A 22,232-nucleotide genomic window follows, 5' to 3' on the forward strand; every position below is an offset into this window, starting at 1 on the left:
TCACAGAAAAAAAACAAAGGTTACATGGACGTTATGGTTAGGAATTTTTGTGCCCTGGTGAAATCCGGGGGTCCCAGCACCAAGGCTAGGGGGTCAGGGTATTCCTATCAAGCCACTTTTCCTTTTTTTTTGTTTTGGGAGTTGACTGAGACAAAGTCCCAAACTGGCTTCCAACACTTCCTGGTTAAAGTGTTGGCAGTCAATCAGATCTTAGCATGAGATTTCTGGGATACGCGGATCTTCCAAATCCCTAGATATACAAATTTGGTTTTCCTCTAAAAACTGTAAAACTACTGAGCGGATTTACACCAAATAACAAAAAGTTCCCCTTCTGGACCAAGAGCTATATTGTGCCAAATTTGGTTTAATTCCACCCAGCAGCTTGGGCTGTAGTTAGTCGTGTTAAACAACCTATGGAAAATTGCATGGGGAAAAAGCTTTTTGGGAACAACCCACTCCCCCCACCCCCCCACCCCCTTTTTCTTGGCCCCACTTGATGAATCATCCCAAAGCTTTCAAGACAGCATCTGAACTGGTATACTAATTTTGAAAATTTCGTAAAGATTTGTCAAATGGTGCCAAAGTAATTGGCAAAACAAAAAACGTTTTGCCTATGGAAAGTAGGTACTAACTATAACTATCTACTGGCAATCGCCGGTAGGTCACTCATATGTTACACACACAAATGAAAATAACTTTGGCTAAGTTGATTTGGCCTACTCATGGCAAAATAGAGACACATAGTTAATTTCTTTCATTTCATCAAATGCTAACAAGACCATCCTGGGTAAACTAAAGACACATTGCACAAGAGGTAATAAAGCTCCCGCTATTCTCATTTCAAAGATTTAATCTCACTATAAAGAATAGGCAACAGAAGGAAGGCCCCATCACAGTGGGCGAAATAGCCCAGGCAAGTAAGCAACTAGCGACGGACAGGACACCTGGCAGAGACAGGCTGCCCCTAGAATCTTATAAATCCAGTCAGGCAAAACCTATAAAACCCTTGGCTGCAATGTATGCAGGGGCATAAGAGGCAGGATGACTGCCGTATTCCATTTGAGAAGCCTTAAATGTAATGGTCCAGAGACAGGTTAGAAAACCACTGGACAGAAGCGCATATAAACCTCGGTCACGCTTAAACCTGGATTGCACGAGTCTGGGGAAAATCACTGCAAGCTATATCCTTTGGTCAGGAGCTCGTGCCTCATCTCTGGTGTCTAGTGGGCTGCAGTTAAGCGTCCCTAGACTTGTGCATTGTTTTATTGTGACTGTTTGCCATCGTTTTTACTGTGCCTTGTTTTTCCTGCTTCAGCGTTCTTTGTGCCATTTTGCCCCTTGTGCGCTCCTCTGCCGGCTCTCCCCGAGCCGATCCTCTGCCTTCCCGCCGCTGCGTCCCTGCCCCCCTTTGATTTCCCCTCCCGCCTCCCAGCCGCTCCTCCCTCCCTCCTCCCTTCTTAATGGCGGTCACGGCGCTGGCGTGACGGAGGCTCGCCAGAGGCAAGCCCGTCTGCGCCTCTCCACGCCTGGACCGCACCCATCGCCAGTCCCCCTGGCCCCCCCCACACCACCAAACGCCGTTCCACCGCCAGCGACCTCCACGCCCTCAACCCAGGACGATCCTCCACCTGTTTCCAGTCCACCCCCAGGACCACCAAAGGACCCTTCGCCTGCCAAGCCTGCCACTTCACCTGCACCCTAAGGCGCCACGACAGACCTGCCAACAACCACCTTAACTGCATTCTACTCAACACCCGCTCTATCCACAAACATGCTATCGAACTTTGGGACCTGCTGACCTCCATATCACCAAACATCGATGACCTGAAGAACTACTGGCCGATCTCCCTCCTCCCCTTCCCGGCCAAGGTCATCGAAAAAGTCGTCAACGCCCAACTCTCCCGTTTCCTAGAAGACAGCAAGGCGCTCGACACCTCCATCACAGCACCGAGACCGCACTCATCGCTGCCACTGACGACATAAGGACCATGCTCGATAAAGGCGAAACCGCAGCACTCATCCTGCTGGGCCTCTCTGCAGCCTTCGACATGGTATGTCATCACACCGTACGTACACGTCTCTACAATGCCGGAATCCGCGACAAGGCTCTCAACTGGATCTCATCACTTCTCACCGGCAGAACCCAGAGAGTCCACCTTCTGCCATTCCTGTCAGAGGTCTCCAGGATCATCTGTGGTGTCCCCCAGGGATCCTCCCTCAGCCCAACGCTCTTTAATGTCTACATTGCCCCACTCGCAAACATCACACAGACGCACCACATCAACATAGTATCATACGCAGACGACACCCAGCTGATCCTCTCCCTTACGAAAGACCCTACAACTGCGAAAAACAACCTCCACAACGGACTTCACGCCATCTCCAGCTGGATGGAATCTAGCCACCTCAAGCTTAACATTGATAAAACTGAGGTCCTCATCTTCTGCCCCAACCCCTCAGCATGGAACGACTCCTGGTGGCCGAACTCTCTTGGTACTGCACCCTCGCCCACCACCCACGCACGCAACCTGGGCTTCATCTTGGACTCCACTCTTAGCATGACTCAGCAGGTCAAAACAATCTCCTCCTCCTGCTGCTACAACATTCTCCGCATGCTCCACAAGATCTTCAAATGGATCCCCGTCGAAACCAGAAAAACCGTCACCCACACCCTGGTCAGCAGCAGATTGGATTACGGCAACGGCCTATATGCAGGAACAACAGCCAAGCTGCAATCAAAGCTACAACGAATCCAGAACGCATCCGCCCGCCTCATCCTCGACGTACCACGCCGCAACCACATCTCCCCCCACCTCAAAGACCTACACTGGCTACCCATACCAAAGAGGATCACCTTCAAGCTCCTGACCCACGCACACAAAGCTCTCTACAACACAGGCCCAGTCTACCTCAACGACAGACTCACCTTCCACGCTACCACACGCCATCTTCGCTTTGCCAGCCTCGCTCTTGCCACCATCCCACGCATCCGCCGCACCACCACCGGAGGAAGATCCTTCTCACACTTTGCCGCCAAGACCTGGAACTTGTTACCGCTCCAGTTACGCCAGACCCAGGACTTCCTGACGTTCAGGAAACGCCTCAAAACGTGGCTCTTCGACCAGTAGCACCCCCCAGCGGCATGAGACCCTGACGGGTGAGTAGTGCGCTTTATAAATAAACTGATTGATTGATTGATATCCAGCCCAACTTATCATCCCTGGTCAACCCAGACCAGAGCAGATTTGTTCCTGGAAGGTACAGCTCCTCAAATAAACAGTGGCTACTCCATCAAATAAATGGTCTGCCAGAGGAGCGTTGCAGGCCAGTGGCGGTCATGGTGGACATGGAGAAGGTCTTTGACAGCCTCTCCTGGGTCTATCGTTTGGCAGTGCTATACCTGGTCCCCAGAAACACGAGTAAGGGTGGGACGAAATATTTGAATGCTAAGCTGCAGTTAAACATGTGTAAATCATGGCTCTTCCTGCTGTCAGACCAGTGTGCAGCCCTAATGGCAGACACCGGGCCCTATGCAGTCCTTTCAGCTATGCACAACTTTTGATATCTTGGGCTCCAGGTGTATCGAGACCCAGAGGACATCTGTGAGGGCAACTTGGGCACAGTGGTTGCCACAGTCCAAGGGTTATCGGCCTTCTGGTGGACACTACCGCTATCACGTTTAGGGAGAGTGGTGCTGGCAAAAATAGTTGCTCTGATGCAGCTAATCTACATGTTTGCCAATGTGCCACTAATACTACCCTGCAAAGTGTTAACCGTTTGTTGGCTTTCTGAGCTGATCTGGGCCACGGGGCACCACTGCATGGCTTTTTGAGAAAATGTGTTTACCAATGACTGGGGGCAGTTTGGGGTTGCTGGACTATGAATTGTACTACCTGGTGTGCCAACTGCAATGGCGCACCCCAGATTCATCTCCTGAGACGGCCAGCCTGTGGTCTCTCAAAACGAGGGACGGTGTATTCAATTATGTAATGGGATTGGGACTTGGTTGTTAAGTGCACACCACTTTTGATGGGAGTAGCTCAATATTGCTGGATGCGCTACAGGCTGCATTGATGCGCTGGAACAGCATATTCGCCGAACCTGTCCCTGTGGTGCCTGCCAGCCTTCACTAGGGTCGGGCAAACGGTGCCTCAATCCCCATGTTGGCACGCCTCCATAGACAACCAGGTTCAGCTGTTCACGGAGGGCCTGCCCTATTGTTTGAAGAGCTCCAAGATATTCATACTGTCCCAGTGGGACTGTTCTTGACACACACGGGGCTCAGAGAAGCAATCAGTGAGACAGGGGAGGACCCGAGCAACCCACAGTTTAGTCAACCCACCCATTGCCTGCATTAATGAACATGGATAACCAAGATCCTAACGCACCCAACCAGTCTGTGCTTAATGTGGAACGACTGCATGACTGAGTGATGTATTGGGCCACTAAGTGTCTTATAAACTGTTTTCCCACTGTATACCTTTAAAATGCAATAAAGACAAAGATTGATAAAAAAAGAAAGATTTAATATCCGAAATTCCTAGAGTGGACACCCTAAAACAGATCCACATGTTTTTGACACAGATTACTGTATTTTGATCCAGACTCTAGAAGTGACATCTGACTGGTACAATAGGATATCTGCAACACTTATTAAATGGAAGTGTAAATGCCGATTAAGTTGTGGTTACCAGTACGAGACTTTAGGACACCTAGGCGGTCATTCCTACTTTGGCGGGCGGACAGTGGTCAAAAGACCGCGGCGGTCATTCTGTCTTTCCCGCTGGGCTGGCGGGCGACCGCCAAAAGGCCGCCCGCCCGCCCAGCGGGAAAGCACCAGCAACGAGGAAGCCGGCTCCGAATGGAGCCGGCGGAGTTGCTGGTGTGCGACGGGTGCATTTGCACCCGTCGCGATTTTCAGTGTCTGCCAAGCAGACACTGAAAATCAATGTGGGGCCCGGTTAGGGGGCCCCTGCAGTGCCCATGCCAGCGGCATGGGCACTGCAGGGGCCCCCAGGGGCCCCACGACACCCGTTCCCGCCATCCAGGTTCTGGCGGTGAAAACCGCCAGAACCAGGCTGGCGGGAAGGGGGTCGGAATCCCCATGGCGGCGCTGCTTGCAGCGCCGCCGTGGAGGATTCACAGGGGCATCGGGAAGCGGGCGGGAAACCGCCGGCTTCCCTTTTCTGACCGCGGCTTTACTGCCGCGGTCAGAATAGCCCCAGAAGCACAGCCAGCCTGTTGGCGGTGCTTCCTCCGTCCCCTACCCTGGCGGTCTCGGACCGCCAGGGTAGGAATGACCCCCCTAATCTGTTCATGTCCATATGTGCTGCTGGTCCGCAGAGCCCTCTTATGTTCTTGTTTTCTCAGATTATAAATGTGTACAGTCAAAAGTGCAGTCTTTGAATGCCTGCAGGGTAGAGATTGTCACCTAATCTGAAAACTAACTAAATTTTTTTTTTTAACATGTCATTTGGAAAACTGGATAAAAATGAAAGCAGTCTGCACTTTGTGAACTGTCGGAAGAAATAATCTAAAAGGTGTAGGCATGATTGCACTCTGCAAGTTTCTTGGAACACGGGCTGCCATTGTATGGTTTTGCTAATATACCAATTCCAGGAATTATGTCCTATGCAATAACTAGAACTGTGTATGAGAAATGTGGTTGCTATTCAATGTAAACTGTAATTTTAGGAGAGTTTGGACAAGATTAATTCCTGGAGATTGGTGAAGAAATTAGGTTAAGGCCACAGACAGTTATACACATTTAATGATCTTTATGAGATCTAATCCGTTGGATACCCACTTTTGTAGAGCCAATGACTAATATTAATTGCATTCATATTTTATTTTCAGCTGTGCTGAAATCAAACATAAATGTACTCTATAATTAGATCAATCAGTCATTTGGGTATGAAATCATGATATAGGGGGTTTATGGTCAATTATTTATTATTATTGAATGTGCATTTTACCATTTCTCTTTATGTGGATGCGTTGTACAGTTAATTATTTGTGGCTTGCTTGTAATGATTTTACTTAACTGAACAAATAAACAAAAAACACTATAAAAATGGATAATACAGATTATGATATTAATGTGCTGTCACCCTCTACTCAATTTTCAAATATTGTGCAGTATGACAAGTAATATCAAATAACCATTGATGCATTACCCAACCTGAGAGTAGCAACCAGAATTACCACTGTCATATGAAAAGAAACCAACTTCAGTCAATGTACACAGCGTAACAAATTATAATTTTTGTTGTGTGCTTAGGTGCACCCTGATTGGGAGCCTGCAAATGGAGTGTGATTGGCAAACCTAATACTAGCATGATGACCCATTCCCATAGTGAGTTGAAGGTTCAGAGTGTGAGCGCAAAGGTTATCGAGAAGGTCTATTAAACTGCCTTAGTTGTCAACATGGGGTTTTTGCAGCAAGGCAGAGCACACTAACTAAGAATGTCAAACAGTGGTGGGACTTACCTTAAGACGAAATCTGCATTCCCTGTTGTTTGGTGCTGTTGTCTGTCAGACAGGTTCCAGTATGGCTTCTTTGATGAAAGCCTAGGTAAAAAAACATCACAGTAGTTGTTAGTTTAGTTTAAATACCCTCTATTTATAGTCTGGTGTGAGTGAGGAGGTGAGGGATAGGTTTAGGAAAGTTGGCCATATAATCTGATGATCAACATGTTTAGAAAAGATTCCCCTTTTAAAGCCTGGCACACGATGAACAAAACAGCCCCTACCATTTCTATTACTTCATGAATCATTTTAATGACTATTCTCCCTTTTCCAACTTTAGTCCTATTCTGTGTTGAATCAACGAAAGAGCATCTAATTACTAAAAGTTACAAATGATCAGATATCTATATAGCTGACAATAATACTCTGAGAAAAAAAGTAAAAACATTACAGCAAACATTGATCTCATTGGACCACAGATACTGTGGATAACAAAGCAAGGACTCTTCGTGTTTTTTACAACTCACTACTAATCATGCTAACACCACTGGATTGGTGAACTGCTGATATGCAGCACAGAGATTTAAACCAGGAAGGTGATGCAGAACTTCCTGGATATGCTTGACCTACAGAGCTAATTTATGCTAAGACACTAATTTCCAAGTAAACAATTTCTTGAAAGGATAGGGGAGAAGAGGAGGTTCATGCTACCACGAACAGTCTCCACTTTAATTGTCAAAATAGCAGAGTAGGGCTCCAATCTCACACTTGAAGTTCCCTATAATCTAACAGCATTGGTGTAGGCACTGCCAACTGTGAGACAAGGCGTCAACATCTATAGCCACTGAAGGCAGTGAAAAAGAGATTATACCATTTATGGAACTCTAGAGCTCTAATTCCCAGCTCTTTACACACTATTCAACATGCTTGCTTTCACCCACATAGTCCAACCCCAAATGGACTGCTCCTATACCCACTGGAAAAAGCTGCTGCAATTGGGACAGGGTCCAGATAATACAAGTAGATGCAGAGGTGGAGAATGGGTTGCTGACAGCTGGCGAAGGTACAGAAATGAATTAATGGCATCAGCTGGTGATGGTGGCCTTGGGTCTTTTGGGCTGCCAGACACAAAGACACAATGTGCTCACACTATGCTTTGGAACTGACGGCCAACACCTGTTGGGAAAATAAGATATAAGTGTTATTGGCTGTGCTAAAATATTGAGGGTTAGTTTGTCCAATGCCCAAATGCAGCACAGTATTCTAGATGCTGTAGATCAGCATTATTTTTTTTTTATAGGTCTGTACTCAAACTAGGATACGCCACACAAAAATGTGGAGTTCAAAAGGTACAAGTGAGCAAAACTACTGTATTTTCCTACTTGTCAAAGTTGTAAAAGGGGATTTGTCACATTCTGATACAAGCCCAACTTGACCTGTTTAACTCTGAAAAGTTGTTGTGATGGGTTTGGAGGGAATTTTTGCTATAACTTGTAAGGTTAAACTATTTTCTGTGATACCTTGTCTCACCTGTGTCGAATACTTCCCTATGCTCAAATTCTAAGACAATGATGGTGGTGGGGAGGGTTACTACAATTGTATTTTGGCAACCACCGATTAGGGTCAGACTCAATAGCAGCATTTGTCTCAGGTCTTGAAAGCATTTCAGTTGGGCTGTGGTCCTCACTTCAGCACTAAGCAGCACACCTTTATACTCTGAGATGAAAACACAAATTTACAAAATGTAGAGCAGTCAGTCCAAAAGTTGAATCAACAGACACCTTCTCTGCAGCCATTCCAGTCTGATGAGAGAATCCACTTATCTATCCTTTGCTTCGTGGGGCAAAGACTTTCTGCAGAAGTCAAGGTCAACAGGTTGTCTTGGCTTTAAGGATGATGTTAAGTAGATGAAGACACCGACATTGCTACTGTGGATTGGTGCAATGTTTTATTTTTTGGGGCCTTAACCTGAACCTTGAGCGAGATGCCATTATCTCTGAAACTAACCCACAAAGTTTCAATTCATTAGTGATGACACACATCTAATGAGATCACCAGGGCTTATGGATTCAACCCAAATAATCGTTCTGTCATTGAGTTTGTTGCGCTGGGTTTCAGGTGTCTTCTGCTTTGGACAACAGCTGGGGTGAGTACTGGGCACAGGGTAAATCTCCTTTGTTCAGGTGTTGCAGTGACCATGTGCTTGGCTACAAACCTTAAAAGGTAATGCTGTAACATGCTGACCAGCTCAAGTTAGTCTTAATTACTAGAAAAGACGTTCTTAACCTTTTGACTTCTGTGGACCCCCACCTAATCATTACTGGAAACCAGGGCCCCCCACAGAATTAGTACTGGAATAATGGAACCTTCCCCCCCCCCCACTAAGTTATTACTGAAAGTCGTCAACCCCAGCATTAATATTTTGGATGATTTGAACCACAAAATAATACACAAAGAAGACATAAATAAACATTCATCAAACAAATACATACATTGTGATTTTTTTTTTTTTTTTTTTTTTTTAAATGGGAAGGTTTGAGCTTTTCTAAATTTATGTGAGGCCACACATTGCCCATATGATATTCTGTCTGATGCACTTACACTGCTCCCAGAAATCAATGAGGATACTAACTTAATTTTTAGCCTCCAATTGCAAATTCCTTCATATTTACAGAACATTTTAAGATTTCCAATTTTACATTTTACTTTTTTATTCATATATACTTTATCTTTTAATATTATTTAATTTTCTAAAGAATCGCTGAACCCTTGAGTAGGCTTTGCGGTCCTTCAGGGGTCCTCAGACCACAAGTTAGGAACCACTGTGTTAAAGTAAGAACAAAACATCTATATCTGTTCCTCCGAGTTTTATGAATAGGAACCAGACAGACTGCAACCTGGGAAAAATACATGGGGGGATGGGAGAGCAGAGCAGAGACAAGCAGACAATCAGGAAAGCCAGCTGTTTCAAGCTTATGCTATGTAGTCATACAACCCACCTTCTTACAGACACAGGTAAACTGTGACCCTCCTACCATTGGTTAACTCAGTCAATCTTGTACTCCTCAATCATGCCCTACAAATACACAAACACTTCAGTGAGACATTCTAGTGAAGGAAGATGAGAAATGTGTGCCAGAGGACCAAGTAAGCATCCTCCCTAACTCTAGGTCTATGTAAAAAGGACTGCACCGCATAACTATATAATTAGCTATTACCAACAGTTAGACATGGCCTGGGAAGGGTAGACACCCATGTTAAAATGACTATTACACTGGTATACTACTCCAACAGAATCTAGTGCAGATAAACACCTCAATTACATTCAAGTTGTTGTGTAGGAAACTGGGCTACTTTGCCAATCCCCTCCCCACTTTTTGCCCCCTTTTAGAACTACTAGATGCTGGTTTTTCGACTCATGACAGTGCACTGGGGCCTACTAAACAGACCTTAGTGACAGTGCTCTTTCCTTAAAGGCAAGATATGTCTAATTGATTACAAATGGCAAAGGACATTAGCACCCTGTACGTCCCTAGTAAATGGTACCCCTGGTACCTAGGGCATCGGTATTAAAGACGGTCCTTAAGAGCTGCAGCACATCTTATGCCACCCTAAGGACCCAACACACACATTGCACACAGTCTGCATTGCAAACGCCATGTCAGGTTGCAAACTCCGAGTGAAAAAACAACATGGCAAACTCGCTGTGTGCCATGCCAAAGTCACTGCATGCATTATATTTAGGTCACCCCTACAGAAGGCCTTAAGAGCCCTAAAGCAGGGTGCATTATAATGCATATGAGGACAAATCTGCATGAGCAGATATGCCCCTGTAATATCTACTACTATTCCTAGACTTTGCAAGTGACCGGGCTGCCATCTTAAAACATGTATGGGACATTGGGTAGCACTAATTACCCTGCTGAATGATGGCTGCACGGAAATTAGTGGTGTTTCGTATCAAAAAAACTTGTCTTAATAAATTCATACTTGTTAGAAATGGGGTCTTTGGTCGACAATCAGGTTACCCCTGTTCAAGCAAGGACCCTCACTCTAGTCAGGGTAAAAGAGAATCACCCTCAGCTAACCCGTGCTTACCCCCTTGGTAGCTTGGCAGAGCACTGTGCTTAACTTCAGAGTGCTCGGTATAAAGTATTTGTACCAACACACACAGTAACTTAATGAAAACACTACAAAATGACAACACAGGTTTAGAAAAATAGGAAATATTTATCTAAACAAAACAAGACCAAAACGACAAAAATGCACAATACACAAATCAAGTTATCAATTAAAAATCAAAAAGAGTCTTTATGTAGTTTAAAACACACACTGACACTGATAGTGTGAAAATGTACCTTGGGTGTGTCAAAAATAACCCCACACTGGTGAGTGTGCGTCAAAAAGGGCTTGCGATGCATAGATTTCACTCACGAGTAAGACCTTGCGTCGTTTCTCCTTCCGTAGGGTCGAGGCCCATTGTTTCTTCTTTCCGCAGGAGAGCAATGTGTCGATCCGGTCAGCACTCTCGGGTCCAGGTAGGCCTTGCGTTGTTTTTACACGCCAAGCAGTGCTTGCGTCGGAAATCGAGCCACACGATGATCCGCAAACTACGCAGCGCGGGTTGCGATCTCTCAGCCTCCGTCAGCAATGCTGCGCGTCGTTTCTCCTGCTCCGTGCGCCGATTCTTCGGTAGCATTTCCAGCGAGCGGCGATTTTCAGCCACAGAGCCAGCGGCGCGTCGTTTCTTCAGCCGCAGATCAGAGTTGTGTTGTTCTTTTCCCCCCACGGCTCTCTAAGCGTGGATTTCCTCCTCTTAGGATGCCAGCTTCTCCTTTCAGGGTTCCAGGAACAGGATGGGTACCACAGGGCAGAGTAGGAGTCTCTCCAGAGACTCCAGGTGCTGGAAGAGAGAAGTCTTTGCTGTCCCTGAGACTTCAAACAGGAGGCAAGCTCTAAATCAAGCCCTTGGAGATTTCTTCTCAAGATGGAAGGCACACAAAGTCCAGTCTTTGCCCTCTTACTCTGGCAGAAGCAGCAACTACAGGATAGCTCCACAAAGCACAGTCACAGGCAGGGCAGATCTTCTTCCTCATCTCTTGAGCTCTTCTCCAGGCAGAGGTTCCTCTTGGTTCCAGAAGTGTTCTAAAATCTGTGGTTTTGGGTGCCTTTCTTATACCCAATTTCTGCTTTAAAGTAGGCCTACTTCAAAGCAAAGTCTCTCTTGAGTGTGAAATCCAGGCTTGACTAGGCCAGGCCCCAGACACTCACCAGGGGGTTGGAGACTGCATTGTGTGAGGGCAGGCACAGCCCTTTCAGGTGTGAGTGACCACTCCTCCCCTCCCTCCTAGCACAGGTGGCTCAGCAGGATATGCAGGCTATACCCCAGCTCCCTTTGTGTCACTGTCTAGTGTGAGGTGCAACCAGCCCAGCGGTCAAACTGACCCAGTCAGGGAATCCACAAACAGACAGTCATAGAAATGGTATAGGCAAGAAAATGCTCACTTTCTGAAAGTGGCATTTTCAAAACACAATCTTAAAATCAACTTTACTAAAAGATGCATTTTTAAATTGTGAGCTCAGAGACCCCAAACTCCACATGTCCATCCGCTCCCAAAGGGAATCTACACTTTAATCAGAGTTAAAGGTAGCCCCCATGTAAACCTATGAGACGGAGAGGCCTTGCAACGGTGAAAAACCAATTTAGCAATATTTCACTGTCAGGACATATAAAACTCATTACTATATGTCCTACCTTAACCATACACTGCACCCTGCCCTTGAGGGTACCTGAGGCCTACCTTAGGGGTGCCTTACATGTAAGAAAAGGGAAGGTTTAGGCCTGGCAAGTGGGTGCACTTGCCAAGTTGAATTTACAGTTAAAACTGCACACACAGACACTGCCGTGGCAGGTTTGAGACATTATTACAGAGCTACTTATGTGGTTGGCACAACCAGTGCTGCAGGCCCACTAGTAGCATTTGATTTACAGGCCCTGGCACCGCTAGTGCATTTTACTAAGGACTTACTAGTAAACCAAATATGCCAATCATGGATAAACCAATAAACAAAACAATTTACACAGAGAGCATATGCACGTTAGCACTGGTTAGCAGTGGTAAAGTGCTCATAGTTCAAAAGCCAACAGCAACAGGTCAGAAAAAAATAGGAGGCAGGAGGCAAAAAGGATTGGGGATGACCCTGCATAAGCAAAAAAGTCCAACAATACTGATGGCAGTATTGGATTTATTACAGCATGCACCAGGAGGGCACCTTAGAGGTGCCCCCTAAAACCTACTAGCCTTTCAGTGTGCAGGCTGACTGGTGCCCACAGGAGCCAAGCCCATCCTTGAGTCTGGCCAAACTTGACTTCCGGTCGCTGCCTGCAGCCTCTTTCTGCAGGCCCACCACCAGCCGTGTGCGACTACAGCACGCAAACCTGATGCCAAAAGAAACCCACTGAACCTGAGCCCCACTGCCTGAGGAGAAGTGGGCCATTGGTGTCCCTATGTGCCTGTCGATCTCAAGGATCGAACCCCTCTGTGGGTTCCCCTGGACTGCCCCCCACCCGAAGTTCCTGATTGCAGCCTCTTTCCAACCAGAAAGATCTCCATTGAAGTTGAATGGGACACCCGATGCCATAACACACCTCTGCACCTGGATGCCTCAAAGTCCCCCCTCTCCCCTGCCCCCGGGGCGACCTGTTGGTGTGGCGTTGGATCTTGCCCCAAACTCACCTTAAGTCCTAAAGAACAGTCCTATAACTCGTGGACAAGTACCTGAATGCAGTATACGCTTTTACCCCTGTTAACGCGTCCCTTTATGAATAATTTACTCACTTTGGGACTCGTTTTAGGCCAATGAATCTTTTGACCCTGATTGAAGACACCTTAGGACGAGATAGCTAATCAACATGTCAATCAATGTATCAATAATGTCATCAATATTTATTATAACAATGCAATTCACTTTGGTCAATGACATTAATAAGACTCAGAAACCACCATGACCTTTCAGTCTTAAATTAACCACACCAGTTTAGTAAGATTTAGTGATATTTATTCCCTATTGATTACAATTCTAATAGTAAGTTTATTAATCTCAATAGCAAAAAAGCTCATCAACATTGTCATAATTTGGCAACTCGAATAAGACTTCATCAAAGCAAGAATCACAATTATTAGAACATAACATGGCGTCAACATAGGTTATCCTTAGCAGAGTACCATTAGCGCATTATTCAACAAAGCAGAGGTTCAGTCATTTGTCTATTTGCGTCAGTCTAGTGAATCCCTGTCCTAACCTCTAATTAGCATTGGCATGTTGGGCTTCATGCAAAACAATTTAGTAACACCAATTTGAAAAACATCTAACTATGGTCTCTGTCAAAAGTAGCAGTTGGTACCTAGAAAGGAAAAACAAATAGACAATCACAATTTCATTGTCATATAGTTACCCTCCGTATTTGGGTCAGCACTCAGGTTCTGTCTTCGTCTTCAGGACATCAGTCGATTCGCCATCAGTCAGGAACTCAACTCGGGCAGGAAGGGCAAAGGGTACTTTCCTCATAAGGAGGTAAAGTATGAAGGGCAATCTAAGGGCAAGGATGGTTTAAGTAGTATCAGCAAGTCACCAAATAGAGTGACAACGTTTCTGGATCATATCAATAGCATTTCCCTAACCAATCTAACTTATTTCTGTGTGTCAAGGGGTTTTATCCCTTTTTCGTTGAACAGTCCCCTAAAATCTTATTGGTGGAGGGGTTGCACCCCACTATCTCTATCCAATTAACTTTGAATTAGCTCATCGAATTTGTCACCCCATAACAGTTCTCACGTAGTTTATTGGTCCTTATGATTGAAGTCTTCAGGAGGTAGAATGTCCGGTATGATTTCATCCTCTCGTGGTCTTTTGCACATCTTCTGTCAGTGGCTCCATTGTCTGTACCGGTTCAGGGGACCTTGTACCTACGAGTGGTCTACAGTGTTGCATTCAGTTAAAATGTTTCTATAAGCAAGTCGAATTTCATGAGAACGGATCTACTACAGTTACATTCAGCTTCTAGCTTTGGAAAAAACAAGAGTTCATGTCCTTTAACAAGTCATCACAGTGCACGTTAGAAAAACACATTTAATATGAAAGTCAGGCAGCTAGGCCTCGACTCATGCTAACTAAGGCCTAATGATTTATAAGCAGACGTCTATCATATACTCTTTCAATATTAGTGTAAAATCACAATTTAATAAAACATTTCATAAATATTTATCAGTTTTATTGGTCCCCGTATATTGTCGGCCACTCCCCGTGGGCACATTTCAAACGCACGTTTTAGCAAAACATATCAATACATTTTCTATGCAGCATTATTATACATTAGATCATAAACATTTCATGTTAATATTGATTATATAAGCTACGCTCTCTCAGTCTCTCTTCTGATGACACTTGTCATCACACAAACCTTCCCCTTTTCAACCTTTCACTTTCCGCATTATTCTCATTTCAACATCTTCCCCTTTGTGTGAGCTTTCCCAAATTTCATTAAACATTTTTTCCCTTTCATTTTCTTCATTTCTTTTGTTTCGTTTTGTAAAATTTATTTTAATTCTTTCATTAACTCTGCATGATAATCATAATCCCAATAAACAAATCAGGACAATCAAAAGACCCCCTAATATTTTTGCAAGAACCCCATTCCAAATATTACTAAACCAATTCCCTACTCTGGTAAATACCTTTCCCAACCTTTTCCCAAACTCCAGGTTCCTTCAGCTCCTTCAAATCTGCACTATCTCTTGTTAGGTTAGTAAGCATACCTCTACTCTTTTTGCTATTATCCGGTATGAACGCACAACAATGGCGCTCGTTAAGCATCTTACAGACTCCGCCACTCTTTGCTAAAAGAATGTCTAAAGCAAGCCGATTTTGAAGAGTCATAGCTCTCTCCGCAGCAAGTTCAGTATCCATCAGGAGTATAGCCCCTGTGAAGTTTGTCAGCATGTTATCCACAATAGTAGACAACTTTCGAATCTTTATGGAGTTTAAGATAACCCCTACTGAAGGAATTATGGCTCCAAATATGTCACCGACGACAGCAGCCGCTGTCTCTCGTTTGTCTAGCATGATGTAATTCAGACATTTTAGGAATTTGCTTTAAGTCATCAATCTGGTAGATCTTTGGGAAATCTATTCCCAAATAACATGTCCCATATCATCCTTTAGGAAGATGGTAAGAAGCGTTAAGCCCACATATATAATAGATCCCTGGGAATCTGTCCATTTAACATGAATGTCCATTTGCTCTGAAACAAAAACACATGCCTGCACTCACTCGTTCCCACAAATAAAGTGTCATGCTCAGATATCGGCCTATATATATATATATACAAAGCCTACCTACGTGCAGGCATCTATAGCTAATTTGCCCTGTGTCTTTATTGCAGTGTAAGCATAATCATTTGCAAGCGTGCGTTTTTCTAACCTTTCCTTCAGCGCTTTGCGTCTATCATCAGTGTGATCTAAGAAGCTCTTCTCTACAAGCGTTAGTAAGCAGGTTAGATTATTGCGGTGCGCATAAGCTGTCCCAAATGTCAGTGTTGGCTCAAAGAAACCCCTAACTAATTTTATGCTGTGTTCTTTAGCTAGTTTGTTTAGAAACTCAATCACAGGCACAAAAGAAAACACTACATCTAAGTTAGAATAGAAGTATTGCACATGTTCTTGATTATAAAATCTTGTTAATAACAAACTACAGCTTATCCCATATGTTAAAGGCAGACTATGGTAAGTCACCCCTTCTTGGACTGACGAAGGAATCTTTGTGCACACATAGCAATTTCTCACATCCATTGTGTCAACATACTCATTCAGCAAGCGATAGAAGACATTAATAGAGAGTTCTCCCTTTTGAATTAGTTCCCTCATGCAAGTATTTTGCATCCTGCTCAAATTTCTCCCATGGTGTTAGTGTAGCAGTCTCAGAATTTGAAGCACTGTTAGTCACTTTCTTATCCACCAATGGCATTCCCACAATCACACCTATAATTATTATTGCACATATAATACCTAAAATAGCACTCAACCAACCACACATCCTACCCTTTTTATTACTATTACTTTTAGTGTAACTCATGATCTGTTAAGAATCAGATAGCAGAATAATACAAGACAAACAATCAACTTGAGGACGATATAAAAGCTAAAAAAAAAATCTCGTACACAGTCTCTTTTTCTCTTCTGCGAGTATTTACAGAGTTTCACTCACTCCAGGACCCTTTTGTCAAATCAGGTTAGCAACTTGTCACAATCGGTTTTTCAGAGTCAATTCAGGTTAACAGTGTCACATCCGGTAATTTATCAATATCTTTTCTCAGCTTTTCAGCTTTCAATTTCAACTTAAATTTCAACACAGTCTCTTTCTAAGGTTGGATTCAAGTGTCGTAGTATTGACCTGGAACTTCTCGATCAAAACAAAAACGCCAAGAATTCTTGTTGCCATTCAGCTGATGTTGTATACGCCCATTCAGGACCTGCGTACCTTCTGTTTGCAACTTTTTTTCTTTTCAGTTTGCGTTCACTCTGTATCTCTCCTTCACTGAGATCCTCTTTTCTGGTTGTGTCAACTTCTTCCTCTATTGTGTCTCCAGGGACCACTTTCTCTCCTGCAGCTTCTGGCTTCGGCCAATTATCTCCTTTATGTGTTTTCTTTCTGCTTGGCCTTTCAGAACGTTGAACAGCGCCCTCCTCTTGTGCTATGGTGTTTTCTCTTGATGGATCTGCAGGGATGTGGAATTCCTATCGCCCGACGCCCGGGACATCTTGTTTGGGGTCCAGGGCAACAAGTTTTTATGTTTACTTTGTCCTTGGGACAAGTAGGCCCAACCCCCTGCAGCACAAACCCTTTGGCTGCCTGATTACAAAGAGTGGAACTCTCTGCAGTTGAGGTAATGTGTTTCCAAAAGATAATGCTGTTCGAACTTGTATTTATGGTTCATTATTTGAAAGCCTTCATTATTAGGGTGAGTGCTGTAAATAAATGTTTTAAGGTCACACTTCACTACTGACGTTGGTTCCAGTACCCAAAAAAAAAACGTGTATATACATGTTTGAAAAGTTTAGGCTATGAGGCTAAGTATAATGCTCCCAGAATGCTCTCTGATTATATGCAAATGAAGTGTCATTTAGTAAAATGTGTTGATGCATGCTAGTATTTCCCAAAAATATTTCTAATGGAAAATCAGTGTAACCATTTTCAACACGATTATGGGAAGCATGAAAATAAACAAACACTGACAAAGCCAACTGATCTGACATATTTTTATACGTTTTTTAGTTTCATCAATGCGTGTCTTGTTTTGACATGGCTTTTGTAACACTTTATTGTTGTGGGAGCTACCAGGCCCTCAACATTGTAACAAACACTGGCAAACCCCCCCCAAAAAAGTTTTTGAACTCTCTAAAAGCACACCAGCAGCATAGCAAAGGCCCAGCAGCCGCCCTCCAGGGGGCCCCTTCAGCACAGCACCTGCCCTGAGTGAGTCTGGAGAGGGGGCTCCTCCATGTTCTTTACAAAGGGGCACCATCCAGTTTAGTTACGTCACTGATTGCCACTGTAGTACCTGACACTGAACAAAACTACTTTGTGTGACAATATGCTCCTTGTGGAAGAGCAGAATGCGATCCCTCACAGTAAAGCCGGCCGAAAGAGAGAGAAATAGAAGTTTAATAAAAACAAAATGTCTTTGTTAACACCAGACCTAATTAGGGACCATGACCCACATGTAGGTAGCTTTTTGCATGTCGCAAACAGCGACTTTCGCTGTTTGCGACATGCAAAAAGCACACTGCGATGCACAAACCCAGTTTTGCGATTCGGTAACCTGGTTACCGGATCGCAAAACGGGTTTGCGACTCGCAATTAGTAAGGGGTGTTCCCTTCCTAATTGCGACTTGCAGTGCAATGTAGGATTGTTTTGTGACCGCGAACGCGGGCGCAAACCAATCGCTGTTTGCACCCATTTCAAATGGGTGCTAACACTTTCGCAAAAGGGAAGGGATCCCCATGGGACCCCTTCCCCATTGTGAATGTCACTGTAAACATTTTTTCAGAGCAGGCAGTGGTCCTGTGGACCACTGCCTGCTCTGAAAAAATGAAACAAAAACGTTTCATTTTTCATTTTTGTTATGCATCTCGTTTTCCTTTAAGGAAAACGGGCTGCATTACAAAAAAAAAACTGCTTTATTGAAAAGCAGTCACAGACATGGTGGTCTGCTGTCTCCAGCAGGCCACCATCCCTGTGAGGGCCGCCATTCGCGAGAGGGTCGCAAATTGCGACCCACCTCATGATTATTCATGAGGTGGGCATTTGCGAAGCCCTTGCGAATCACAGATGGTGTCAGGGACACCATCCTACATTCGGATTTGCGACTCGCAATTTGCAGGTCGCAAATCTGAACCTACCTACATGTGGCCCCAAATTCTTAAAGAAAGTCACATAAGTGCACCCATGGTATATGTCGTACCCTATAAAATATTTGTGAACTGTATTTTAGCATGGGTAAATACGATGTGTAGATTTGCTCATGTAAAAATCTATTGAGCATTTGCAAGTTCATTTTCCCTCCAGCCACTTTCTTCCCAACCCTGGAAGAAGTTCTAATTCTGCCATTGTCAGGAGTAAATGTCCAACCTTTCTTATTATGGGAAAATATTAGAGAGAAGCTGGTAAAAATCTTTAAAACATGCAGGTTAGTAGGTTTGCAGACTCAAAGGCATTCCAGCCCTAGAACTATTGCTTACTGCTTCCTCCAGCCCCAGTATGCAGATCTGCAGAAAGGTGGCAAAATAAGGAAATTGCTACAGTAGGGATTGAAACTGCAAGTATTCAAGCCCTACTATGGTAGTAGCCCTGGCATAATCAGAGAGGCTATTATCAGAGCACTTACATAATGAGATTGCTGCCATAATTTGTCGCCACACTACATGGCACCAAAGGGACAAGTAGATCTTTTTACAGGACAAGTAGATTTGAGAAGCAACCTGTCCACTGGACAAGTAGATATTTTAATAAATTCCACACCCCTGGATCTGCAAGCGGCTCAGGAGGAGTCAGTGCACTTTGATCTCACTCTGCTTCTTCCCCCTCGCCTTCAGGGTCTGTTACGGGCTCAACTTCAAACCCAAATGCGTCTGCTTCTGGGAAAACCTCTCTTTGTCTCGGTTCCCCTGCTGCCTCGACTGAGATAGGCTCACTGTCACCCCTCTGGAATTCACTTTGTGTGACTAAGCCATTCTCAGTGGGCTCTCCTTCAGTCTCAGTTCCCCTTTGAATACTCTCCGGCCCTGAGACTTCCTTTTCTGCAGCTGTTGTTTTGGACACTTCAAGTTCCTCATCAGTCGGACACGTTACCTTCTTTGTGTGACTGGCATGTATCCAATTTGAAACGCCTGCACATTTCACAGCAGTGGTTGTTGTCAGTATTACTTGATATGGTCCTTTCCAATGCGGCTCCAAACACGACTTTCTCACGCGTTTCTTGACAACCACCCAATCACAGGCTTTCAAGGTGTGACCTGGATCACTTATCGGTGGCAACGTGGTAGCCTCCACCTGGTGAGAGAAAGAGCGGACTACATCAGCCAGACCCTTGCAGTAGTCCAACACCATATCATCCGTGATATTCCCAAGAGCATTTGCAGGCACTGCGGGCAATCTCATAGCTCGACCCATTAGAATCTCGTGGGGAGATAGTCCTGTTTTCTTGTCAGGTGTGTTTCTCATTGACATCAGTACTAAGGGCAATGCATCTGGCCACTTCAGATTGGTAGCTGCGCACATTTTTGCCATTCTCGACTTCAAGCTACCATTCATCTGTTCTACTAGTCCTGATGCTTCACGGCAATAGCTACAATGCAGCTTCTGCTCCATGTTTAATGCAGCACACAAGAGCTTAATCACCTCATTGTCGAAGTGTCTTCCCATATCTGATTCTAAAGAGATCGGGAATCTGAAACGTGGTATCAACTCCCTAAGCAACAGCTTTGCTACTGTGAGACTGTCATTTCTACGTGTAGGGTAAGCTTCAATCCAGTGACTGAAAACACACACAATCATCAACACATACCTCAAACCTCCACACACAGGCATCTCAATAAAATCCATCTGCATCTTGCTAAATGGACCTCCAGCTCTCCCTATGTGGCTCAAAGTTACCACAGTTCCTTTTCCTGCATTCATCTGTTGACAGATGATGCACCTGTGACAGATAACCTCAGCAGCTTGTCTGAATTTCGGATTGAACCAATCGATTTTGAACAACCTGATCATTGCGTCTCTCCCAATATGTACCTGACCATGGTAAAACCTTGCAAACTGTGACAAAAGACTGTTTGGCAAAACCATTTTCCCCTCCTCTGAGACCCACAAGTCATCAGATCTCTGTATACATTGCATTCTCTGCCAGGAGAGATTTTCCTCTCTGCTAGCACGTCCCTGCAGTGATTTCAGCTCATCTAATGTGTCAACCACCCTTAATGCAAAGTTTAAGCACGTTTCATTTTCAGTTTCAGGTAACAACTCCCACTGATCTTTGAACGATATACAGTTCAATGCGCAAAACCTTGCTACTTGATCTGCATAGCCGTTTCCCATTGACACAAAGTCTTGTGACTTAACATGAGCATTGCATTTCACCACGGCAATTTCAAGAGGTAACTGAATCGCATGCAACAAATCCTTAATTTTCTCACCATTTTTCACTGGTGAACCAGAAGAGGTCATGAAACCCCTCTGTGACCATAGTTGGCCAAAATCATGTACAATTCCAAATCCATATCTGCAGTCAGTATAGATAGTGACCTCCAGGCTTTCAGCTGCGTGGCATGCCTTAGTAAGGGCAATTAATTCAGCCACTTGTGCAGAGTACACTCTTTCGAGCCAGGAAGCTTCTAGAATACCGGTGATTGTACACACGGCATATCCAGCTCTCAGTACTCCTATTGAGTCTCTTAAGCATGAACCATCAACAAACATAATGTAGTCATTTTCTTCCAGTTGGGTATCTTTGATGTCAGGTCTTGGTTTGGTGCATAGTTCTGTTACCTCAAGACAATCATGTTCTACTTCCTCAGCATCATTAATGTCTGCATTTTCAATAGGAAGCAAAGTTGCTGGGTTCAATACAGTACATCTCTTGAGGGAACATTGGGTGACCCCAGTATGATTGTCTCGTATTAAGTCAACCTAGCATTTGTCAGTGTTGCGTCTTGGAATTTCAACTGAATGTGGAACCATTACTGTTAAGGGATGTCCCATCACTATGCCTTCACACTGTGTGAGGCTTTGATCAACTGCTGCAACTGCACGCAAACAACCCGGTAAGGCTGCTGCGACTGGGTCCAAAGTAGCTGAAAAATATGCTACTGGGCGGTTTGCACCTCCATGGACCTGTGTTAAGACAGACAAAGAACAAGCATCGCGTTCATGACAAAACAGTAGAAAAGGCTTCGTGTAATCAGGCATACCTAAAGCTGGTGCCCTGCACATACACTCTCTCAACTCCATGAATGCCTCCATCTCTTTCTCTGACATGGTTATGGTACCCGGATCATCCTGAACTTCCTTACCTGTCAACTTCGCTAATGGTTTAGAGATAATCGAGAAGTTGGGAATCCACTGACGACAGTAGCCCACTATTCCCAAAAACATTCTGACATCTCTCTTTGTTGTCGGGGGATTCAGCTGCAATATGGCTGTCACCCTCTC

General features: G+C 44.5%; 1 protein-coding gene across 4 annotated transcripts in view; it reads right to left on the reverse strand.

The window, feature by feature from the left end:
* The window catches only part of AKAP11 (A-kinase anchoring protein 11), a 235,493-nt gene that overhangs the window by 204,545 nt on the left and 8,716 nt on the right, over nt 1-22,232 (reverse strand). For all 4 annotated transcript variants that reach the window (XM_069205425.1, XM_069205423.1, XM_069205426.1 and 1 more), the window contains exon 2: nt 6,490-6,570. The gene's annotated coding sequence lies outside the window, so the exon portion shown is untranslated. The remainder of the gene's footprint in view (nt 1-6,489; nt 6,571-22,232) is intronic.

Source organism: Pleurodeles waltl, chromosome 8, assembly GCF_031143425.1.
Source record: "Pleurodeles waltl isolate 20211129_DDA chromosome 8, aPleWal1.hap1.20221129, whole genome shotgun sequence".
NCBI classification, from domain to species: Eukaryota; Metazoa; Chordata; class Amphibia; order Caudata; family Salamandridae; genus Pleurodeles; species Pleurodeles waltl.